Below are 10,735 nucleotides of genomic sequence, written 5' to 3' on the forward strand. Positions count from 1 at the left end.
TCTCTATCTCTCTCGCTATCTCCTCTCTCTCTTCTCTCTCTCTCTCCTCATCACATCTCTCTCTTCTCTCTCGCTCATCAGAGAGTCTCTCTCTCTCTCGTCTCCCTCCTCTCTCTCTCTCCTCTCTGTCTCACTCTCGCTCCTCTCTCTCCTCTCTCCTCATCTCTCTCTTTCCGTCGACTCCTTCTCAGTCACTCAAAGAACTCTCTCTCCTCTCCTCTCTCTCTTCTGCTCTCTCCCTCGTCTCTCTCTCCTCCTGCTCTCTCTCTCTCTCTCTTGTCCCACCTCTCTCTCTCTCTCTCTCTCTCTCTCTCTCTCTCACCTCCTCCTCTCCTCTCTCTCTCTCATCTTCTTCTCGTTCTCGTTCCTAGTGTTCCTCTCTCTCTCTACCCTCTCCTCGTTCTCTCTCTCTCTCTCATCTCATCGTCCATCTCTCTCTCTCTCTCTCTCTCTCTCTCCTCTTTCCCTCTCTCTGTCTCCCTCCTCTCTCTCTCTTTTTCCCACCTCTCTCTTTTCCTCCTCTCCTCTCCTTTACTCCTCTTCTCTCGTCTCTCTCTCCATCGTCTCGCTCTCTCTCTTCATCTCTCGCGTCTCCCTATCTCTCTCTCTCTCTCTCTCTCTTCTCATCTCTCTCTCATCTCTGCCTCTCATCTCTCAGGTTCATCTCCTCTACTCCTCTCTCCATTCTCTCTCTCTCTCCTCTCTCCATTCTCTCTCTCTATCTCCTCTCTCTCTCTCCTCTACCTCTCTCTCTCTCTCTTTTTCGCCACCTCTCTCCTCTCTCTCTCTCTCCCTCTCCCTCTCCCTCTCTCTCTCTCCTCTCTCGTATCTCTCTCAGCTCTCTCTCCAATCATCAAATCTCTCCTCTCTCTCTCATCTCTCTCTCTCTCTCTCTCTCTCTCTCTCTCTCTCTCTCTCTCTCTCTCTCTCTCTTCCTCTCTCTCAAAAATGGCGATATGTATCATTCTTTTTCTTTCTTTCTTTCTTTGTAATGTTTAATCATTTAATAAATATAGATCTGCCTCTTTCATCATTTCATAATTTTCGTTCTGCTTACATTCTGTAATTTAGATACACAATTTCAAACGAAATGATAATTAATATTTCTTTTCTTTACTTCTTTCTCATTCTTTTTTCTTATCTCTGTCTCTCAGTTTGTGCACGATTATGAATAATATATATATATATATATATATATATAAAATATCTAGATCATTATATATAGATAGATAAGGATTATATATGTTGTTGTTTTTCGAGCTGATTATTAACAATCATGTTTACAAACCCACAAGGCAGTAGTAAAATTGAAATAGAAACAAAGATATATAATATATATATATATTATATATATATATATATGTATATATTATATATATATATATATAATATCTATATACATATATATATATTAATATATTATATATATATAGTTGTATATATAATATTCTTCACGGAACTTCCCTTCTCCAATTGTCACTGAAGTCACTTGAAATTTTAAAGAAAAGACAGACAGAGAGAAACAGAGGCAGAGAAAAGAGATAGAGACAAAGGAGAAAGAGAGAGAGAGAGAGAGATTTTGACAAGTTTATTGAGAAAACAGCAAGAGAGAGAGAAATGTTTCAGAAAAGAAAAGGGAAACGTATGTTTATGTATGTATGTATGTATGTGTGCGTGTGTATGTGTATGTGTGTATGCGTGTATTTATATGTGTGTATGTGTGTTTCCAGGACAAAAAGGACCTGATCACGTCTTTTTCATTTCTTTCCTACCTTCACTATCATCACCATCATCACATTCATCACATTTTTTTTTTCTCTTGAAGCTTAAGGTCAAATATCTTTATTTCGTGTGGCTGGTTCTCTCCTTTCTCTCTCTTTGTGCTTCTGTGTTTCTCCATTTTTCAGGGGGGAAGGGGTTCTTCTCTTTCTCTCTCTCTCTCTCTTTCTGTCTTTCTCTCTTTCTTTCTTTCTGTCTCTCTCTCTTTCTTTCTCTCTCTCTCTCTCTCTCTCTCTCTCTCTCTCTCTCTCTCCTCTCTCTCTCTCTCTCTCTCTCTCTCACTCTCTCTCTCTCCACTCTTTATCTTTCTCTCTCTTTCTCTCTCTCTCCGCCCCCTCTCCCTTCCCACTTTCCTTCCCTCCTTCCATCCCTCCCTTTCTTGCCCTCCCTCATCCTCACTCACTCATACTCTTACTCCCTCCCTCCCTCCCTCCCTCCCTCCCTCCCTCCCTCATTCCCTTTCCTTCCCTCCAACCCTCTCACCCCTCCCCATCCCTCCCTCTCCTACCCTCCCTCACTCTCTCACCATTACTTCTTCTCCCACACCCGCTGCCCCTCCCCCCCTCCCTCCCCTCCCTTCCTTCATGTACCCTGTGACATGTTTATACCTGTTTTTCGCCAGTTTATTTTTCGCCTTCTCTCTCTCTCTCTCTCTCTCTCTCTCTCTCTCTCTCTCTCTCTCTCTCTCTCTCTCTCTCTCTCTCTCTCTCTCTCTCTCTCTCTCTCTCTCTCCCTCCCTCTCTCCTCCCTCCCTCCTCTCCTCCTCTCTCTCTCTCTCTCTCTCTCTCTCTCTCTCTCTCTCTCTCTTCTCTCTCTCTCTCTCTCTCTCTCTCTGGTCCTTTGTGCCGTAACCAAGAGGTGCCTCAAGTGTCAAAGTCTACATCGTTATTATACAAGTTCCAATTTGGGGCGAATTTAAACAGACGAAGCGTGTGCCCTTAGCGTGGCCGATTCGCGACGGGGGGGGGGGGGGGGTTAGAATGAGTCTTGGGGTTTTCTTTCGTAAGGTCGATTCTCCCGTGGCAGCCCCGTGGAAGGTGACGTTTAGTGATGAGTCATTCTGGCCCCGTTGTATTTTCACCTGAACTCAGCATTTTTTTTTTTTCTTTTTTTTTTTTTCTCTTCGTCTTCCTCGCCTCGCAATGTTTACCGAATTTAAATCAGTACGGAGAATTTCCTCTTTCTTTCTTTCTCTCTCTCTCTTTCTCTTTTTCTTTCTCATTTCCTCTTCCTCTCTCTCTCTGTCTCTTCTCGTTTCTCTGTCTCTCTCTTCTCTCTTCTCTCTCTCTCTCGTCTCTCTCTCTCTCTCTCATCGTCTCTCTCTCTCTCTCTCTCTCTCTCTCTCTCTCTCTCCCTTTTTGTTTCTCTGTCTTTCTTTTCTTTATTCTCTTTGTCTCTTTTTCTATTTAGTTCTGTCTCTCTTTCCGTTTCTTCGTCTGTATGCCTTCTTGTTTATCAATCTGCCTTAATCTACTTTCTTATTTATCTATCTATCCAGCTATCTCTATCTACCCCACCTATATTTGTCTGGCTCTGTCTATCTCGCATTTCTTTATCTATCTCTTTCTATCTCTGTGGTGGTGGTGGGGGTGGTGGGGATGACGTAGAGAGAGGGGGTAGTGAGGGTGAGGGGGGGGAAGAGGGGGTAGTGAGGGTGAGGGGGAAGAGGGGGTGGTGGGGGTGAGGGGGAAGAGGGGGTGGTGGTGGTGAGGGGGAAGAGGGGGTGGTGGGGGTGAGGGGGGAAGAGGGGATGGTGGGGCTGACGTAGAAAGAGGGGGTGGTGAGGGTGAGGGGGGAAGAGGGGGTGGTGGGGGTGAGGGGGGGGGAGGAGGGGGATGAAAGAAATGGGCGCCGGTGATATGACTGCGAGATAATAAAGATTATGATAATAATGATCTTAACGATAAGAAAATCATAGCAACATTAACAATAAAAATAATGACGATAGCAATAACAACTAATAATAATGTTAATAACAATGACAATTACAATAAGAAGAATAAGAATATCGATAGAAATAATTATATATATTAAAAAAAACACGAAAAAAGGGGGGGGGGGAACCGCATGTCTAAGCCGTGAATTTACGTCCTGCTGATCTCAACAATTTTGTGCCGGAGGGGGGAGGGGGAAAGGGGGGAAGGGGGAGGGGGGAGGGGAGAATTCATCACAGTTGTTATGTCTTCGATTTGATCCCGTTTGATTGTGTTGGTTAGCGGTCTATGCAGGTTTTTCTCTTCTTTTTCTTTTTCTTCTTTATTCTTCGTCTTTCGGCCTCCTCTTCTGCTGTATTTTCGTTTCTAGCTTTCTCTTCTTGTTTTTTTGTTTCTTGTTTTTCTGTTATTATTACTACTACTATTGTTATTTCTTGTTTTTCTTCTTCATCCCCTTCTTTTTTCCTTCCTCTTCCTACTTCTCTTTTTCCTCATATTCCTCCTCCTCTTATTCCTCTTATTCCTCCTCTTCCTCTTTCTCCTCTTATTCCTCCTCTTCCTCTTTCTTCTCTTATTCCTCCTCTTCCTCTTTCTCCTCTTATTCCTCCTCCTCTTCCTCCTCTTTCTCCTCTTATTCCTCCTCTTCCTCTTTCTTCTCTTATTCCTCCTCCTCTTCGTCCTCTTTCTCCTCTTAGTCCTCCCCTCCTCTTCCTCCTCCTCTGTGGGATAACTCAAATAAAAAAAATATATATATTTAATTTTTTAATACGTTGCCACGTAAAAAAAAATGATAATAATAATCGTTTATTTTCTTTATCATCTACTGCTACTTATTGTTCTTATTCTTCCTCCTCCTCTTCCTCTCCTTCTGTGGTATAATTCCAATAAACATTATCGAAAAAAATACATATTTAACCTTTTAACTCCGTTGCCAATTAAGAAAAAAATAATAATGTTAATATCAGGCAAGTGTGCGTTGCCATTGTTGCCAATTGCGGCCTGATATCGGAGCGCCATTAATCCGCCGGTTTTTCGCGTCACTGTTGCGTCCGGTAACTTGCTCTCTTCTTCTTTGTCCTCTCTCTCTCTTTCTCTCTCTCTCTCTCTCTCTCTCTCTCTCTCTCTCTCTCTCTCTCTCTCTCTCTCTCTCTCTCTCTTCTCCCCTCTCTCTCTCTTCTCCCTCCCTCTCTCCTCTCTCTCTCTCTCTCTCTCTCTCTCTCTCTCTTCTCTCTCTCTCTCTTCCTCCCCCCCTACTTTCCCCCCTTCCCTCTCTCTTTTCTCCCCTCTCTCTCTTTTCCTCCCTCCCCTCTCTCTCTCTCTCTCTCTCTCCTTTTCTCTCTTCTCTCCTCTCTCTCTCTCTCTCTCTTCCCTCTCTCCCCCCTTCTCTCCCTCCCCCCCTTTCCCTCCCTCCTTCCAACTCCCTCCCCTTTCTGTCTATCTCCCTCTCTGTTCTATTTTTCGTCCCGCCAGCCGCACTTTTATGTTGTTATATATATGTTTTCTTTATATTGTCGTTTTCCTTTTTCCTTTTTTTTAGGGGGAGATTCAATTTATTTTTATTTTTTCTTCCCATTTTCGTTCGGTTGTGTCGCACTCTTTTCTTCCTTTTCTTTCCTTCCCTCCCTTCCTCCCCTAGCGTGGACACTGGAGTACAGTCTGTCTTATTTTCAAATCAGTCAACACACAAATCAATAGATCTGGCAGTGCCTTCGTAGACAAATGAAGAGATAAATAGACGGATCTCTTGGTCAACAGAGGAATGAGTGAGACGAAGCCAATCGAAATACTCGTATTCCACGAGCGGCTACCTGACTAACATCTTACCTACCTCCCTTCCGCTCGCTTTCCCCTCCCTTCCTGTCGTTTTCCCCTCCCTGTCGTTTTCCCCTCCCTTCCTGTCGTTTTCCCCTCCCTGTCGTTTTCCCCTCCCTTCCTGTCGTTTTCCCCTCCCTGTCGTTTTCCCCTTCCTTTCTGTCGTTTTCCCCTCTCTGTCGTTTTCCCCTCCCTTCCTGTCGTTTTCCCCTCCCTTTCCCGTCGTTTTCCCCTCCCTTCCTGTCGTTTTCCCCTCCCTTCCTGTCGTTTTCCCCTCCCTTTTCGTTTTCCCCTCCCTTCCTGTCGTTTTTCCCCCCCCTTCCTGTTTTTTTCCCCTCCCTTCCTGTCGTTTTCCCCTCCCTTCCTGTGTCTTTCCCCTCCTTCCTGTTGTTTTCCCCTCCTTCCCGTTGTTTTCCCTCCCTTCCTGTTGTTTCCCCTCCCTTCCTGTCTTCCCCTTCCTTTCTCCCGTCGTTTTCCTCCTTCCTGTCGTTTTCCCTCCCTTCCTGTCGTTCTCCCCTCCCCTCTGTCGTTTTCCCCTCCGTCCTGTCGTTTTCCCCTCCCTTCTGTCGTTTTCCCCTCCCTTCCTGTCTCTCCCCTTCCTTTCCCGTCGTTTTCCCCCTCCTTCCTGTTGTTTTCCCCCCTTCCTGTCTCTCCCCCTTCCTTCCCGTCGTTTCCCCCCCCTTCCTGTCTCTCCCTTCTTTCCTTTGTTTTCCCTCCTTCCTGTCGTTTTCCCCTCCTTCCTGTCGTTTTCCCCTCCCTTCCTGCCTCTCCCCCTTCCTCCTGTCGTTTTCCCTCCCTTTGTCGTTTTCCCCTCCCTTTCCCGGGCTCTCCCCCTTTTCCCTTTTGTCGTTTTCCCCTCCCTTCCTGTCTCTCCCCCTTCCTTCCTGTTGTTTTCCCCTCCCTTCCTGTCGTTTTCCCCTCCCTTCCTGTCGTTTTCCCTCCCTTCCTGTTGGTTTTCCCTCCCTTCCTGTCTCTCCCCCTTTTCCCTTTTGTCGTTTTCCCTCCCTTCCTGCGTTTTCCCCTCCCTTCCTTCGTTTTCCCCTCCCTTCCTGTTGTCTCCCCCTTCCTTCCTGTCGTTTTCCCCTCCCTTCCTGTTTCTCCCCCTTCCTTCCTGTCGTTTTCCCTCCCTTCCTGTCGTTTTCCCCTCCCTTGTCGTTTTCCCCTCCCTTCCTGTCTCTCCCCCTTCCCCCTTCCTGTTGTTTTCCCCTCCCTTCTGTCGTTTTCCCCTCCCTTCCTGTCTCTCCCCCTTCCTTCCTGTCGTTTTCCCCTCCCTGTTGTTTTTCCCCTCCCTTCCTGTCGTTTTCCCCCCCTTCCTGTCGTTTCCCTCCCTTCTGGGTTTCCCCTCCCTTCCTGTCGTTTTCTCCCCTCCCTGTCGTTTTCCCCTTCCTTGTTGTTTTCCCTCCCTGTCTTCCCCTTCTTCCTGTCGTTTTTTCCCCCCCCCTTCTGTCGTTTTCCCCTCCCTTCCTGTTGTTTTCCCCTCCTTCCTGTCGTTTTCCCCCCCTTCCTGTCGTTTTCCCCTCCCTTCCCGTTGTTTTCCCCTCCCTTCCTGTGTTTTCCTTCCTTCCGTCGGTTTTCCCCTTCCTGTTGTTTTCCCCTTTCCCTTCCTGTCTCTCCCCCTTCCTTCCTGTCGTTTTCCCCTCCCCTTTCCTGTCGTTTTCCCCTCCCCTTTCCCGTCGTTTTCCCCTCCCCTTCCTGTCTCTCCCCCTCCTTCTGTCGTTTTCCCCTCCCTTCCCGTCGTTTTTTTCCCTCCCTTCCTGTCGTTTTCCCCCCCCTTTCCCGTCGTTTTCCCCTCCCTTCCTGTCGTTTCCCCCCCCCTTCCTGTCGTTTTCCCCTCCCTTCCTGTCGTTTTCCCCTCCCTTCCTGTCTCTCCCCTCCCTCCCGTTTGTTTCCCCTTCCCTTGTGTTTTCCCCTCCCTCCTGTCGTTTTTCCCTCCCTTCCTGTCGTTTTCCCTCCCTTCCTGTCGTTTTCCCTCCCTTTTCCCTTTGTTTCCCCTCCCTGTCGTTTTCCCCTCCCTTCTTCCCGTCGTTTCCCCTCCCTTCTGTCGTTTTCCCCCCTCCTGTCGTTTTCCCCTCCCCCCTGTCGTTTTCCCTCCCTTTCCCGTCGTTTTCCCCCCTTCCTGTCGTTTTTCCCCCCCCTCCTTCGTTTTCCCCCCCCTTCCCGTCGTTTTCCTCCTTCCTGTCTCCCCCTTCCTTCCTGTCGTTTCCCCTCCCTTCCTGTCGTTTTTCCCTCCCTCCTGTCGTTTCCCCTCCCCTTCCCTGTCGTTTCCCCTCCCTTTCCCGTCTTCCCCCTCCCTTCCTGTCGTTTTCCCCTCCCTTTCCCGTCGTTTTCCCCCCCCTTCCTGTCGTTTCCCCTCCCTTCTGTTTTCGTTTTCCCCTCCCTTCCTGTTTTTCCCCTCCCTTCCGTCGTTTTCCCCCCCTTCCTGTCGTTTTCCCCTCCCTTCCTGTCGTTTCCCCTCCCTTCCTGTCGTTTTCCCCTCCCTTCCTGTCGTTTTTCCCCCCCCTTCCTGTCGTTTTTCCCCCCCCTTCCTGTCGTTTTCCCCTCCCTTCCTGTCGTTTTCCCCTCCCTTCCTGTCTCCCCCCTTCCTTTCCTGTCGTTTTCCTCCCTTCCTGTCGTTTTCCCCCCTTCTGTCGTTTTCCCCCCTTCGTCGTTTTCCCTCATTCTGTCTCTCCCCTTCTTCCGTCGTTTTCCTCCCTCCCGTCGTTTTCCTCCTTCCTGTCGTTTTCCCCTCCCTTCCCGTCGTTTCCCTCCCTTCCTGCGTTTTCCCTCCCTTTCCCGGTTTTCCCCTCCCGCGTTTTCCCCTCCCTGTTTTCCCCCTTCCTTCCCGTCGCGTTTTTCCCCCCCCTTGTCGTTTTCCCCTCCCCTTTCCCGTCGTTTTTTTCCCTCCCCTTTCCCGTCGTTTTCCCTCCTTCCTGTCTCTCCCCTTCCTTCCGTCGTTTTTCCTCCCTTCCCGTTTTTTCCCTCCCTTTTCGTTTCCCCCCCTTCCCGTCTCTCCCCTTCCTTCTGCGTTTTCCCCCCCCTTCCTGTTGTTTTCCCTCCCTTCCTGTCGTTCTCCCCCCCCTTCCCGTCTCCCCCCTCCTTTTGTCGTTTTTCCTCCCTTCCTGTTGTTTTCCCTCCCTTCCTGTCGTTTTCCCCCCCCTTCCTGCTCTCCCCCTTTTTCCTGTCGTTTTCCCCTCCCTTCCTGCGTTTTCCCCCCCCTTTCCCGTCTTTTCCCTCCCTTCCGTCGTTTTCCCCCCCCCTTCCTGTCGTTTTTCCCCCCCCTTCCTTTCCTCCCCTTCCTTCCTTCGTTTTTCCCTCCCTTCCTGTCTTTTTCCCCCCCCTTCTGTCTCTCCCCCTTCCTTCCTGTCGTTTTTTCCCCCCCCCCGTGTTTTCCCCTCCTTCTGTCGTTTTCCCCCCCCTTCCCGCGTTTTTTCCCCCCCCTTCCTGCGTTTTCCCTCCCTTCTGTCGTTTTCCCCTCCCTTCCTGTCGTTTTCCCCTCCCTTCCTGCCTCTCCCCTTCGAAAGGCCCGCTGCCTTCATGCCGCTGGGGCTCTCAACCGCTGCTGCATCCTGCCCGACGCCGAGGAAGAGGGCGAGGATCGTGCGTGCATCCTTTGAGCGCCGCGAGCATGCACAAGTAGTCGCCACAGAAGGGGGTGGTGGTGGAGGGGGAGGAGGAGGAGGAGGAGGAGGAGGAGGGGGAGGAGGAGGAGGAAGTGGGGGGGGGTGTGGTGGGAGGGGAGGAGGAAGTGGAGGTGGTGGAGGTGGTGGTGGGGTGGTTTTTGCCCCGCGGTTAAAGCGTGACTCGCCCGGGCGCAGATCTCTTTGGAAGCCGGTTTGTCCCCGGGGCCAAGGAAGTAGGCGGCGACCGATGAGGGGAGAGGCGGCGGGGGCCGGGAGAGGAAATGTGGCGGATGCCTGATTCTTTGGGGGACACCGAACAAAGCAACGCATGCCCGCACACACTACTGCTGTGTTATATATGTGGTGGGTTTTCACCCACCCCACACAACACACGTGGGGTGTGGGGGTGTTTTGTCTGTTTTTTAATAATATAATTATATATTTATTTTATATATGTTGTATGTATGTATGTATGTTGTATTTGTATGTATGTATTTTTATGTGTATGTATATTATATGTTATGTATAGATATATATATATATATATTATATTATATATATATATATTATTTTATATTTTAAAATTATATGTATGTATATGGTTATATAATATATATAATTATAATATATATTAATATATATCATACATAAACATACATCGGGCCGCTTTGGCCCGAAGGTTAGAGGTCGACTCAAGACTGTCACGACAGCAATCGAGTTCGAGGGTTCGAGTCCCCGGCCGGCGCGTTGTTTCCCTTGGGGAAAGGAACTTCCCCTCGATTGCCTGCCTACCCACTGGGTGGCCAAGCCAGCTCAAGTCAGTGCCGGGGGAAATAGAGAGGGTCGATAAAAACACCCGGGGGGAAGGAATGGCAAACCACCGTCTAAAAAGCTAAGAAAATCATGGAAGCCCAGGATCGACAAGGCCCCGGTGGCCGAAAAGGTTAGGCGTCGGTCTCAAGACTGTCACGACGGGAATCTAATTAGGGTTCGAGTCCCGACCCCCCGCGTTGTTTTCCTTTGGGAAAAGGAACTTCACCCCGATTTCCTACCTAGCCCCTGGGTGGGGGCCCAAAACCGCCCAAGTTTAAATGCTGGTCCAAGCCCCCATAAATAGAGAGAAAGATAAACCCAAAAAGTACCACCGGGACTCCGGGAAGGAAATGGGGACCCCACCCGTACTCACTCCAAGGCACACAACATGAAAATCAATTAAATATCATGCTGGACCACGGCGGCCAAAGGAACCACCGTTAAAAAAAGAAAAGATACAAACAAAAACAAAAAAAAAATAAAAAAAAAAAAAAAAAAAAAAAAAAAAAAAAACACACCCCAACACCACACAACACACCAAAACACACCACACACCACACCAAAACAAAAAAAAAAAATAAAAAAAAAAAACAACAAACCAACACAACCCCAAAACACACACCCACAACCCCAAAAACACACACACACACACACACACACACCACAAAACACCCCAGAACACACACACACACACACACAAAAAACACCCCACACACAACACACACACACCAAAAACACAAAAGGGGGGGGGGGGAAAAAAAAAAAAAAAATAAGAAAAAGAGAGAGTAAAAAGAAAAA

The sequence above is a fragment of the Penaeus monodon genome, chromosome 7 (genome assembly GCF_015228065.2).
Source record: "Penaeus monodon isolate SGIC_2016 chromosome 7, NSTDA_Pmon_1, whole genome shotgun sequence".
Taxonomy (NCBI): Eukaryota; Metazoa; Arthropoda; class Malacostraca; order Decapoda; family Penaeidae; genus Penaeus; species Penaeus monodon.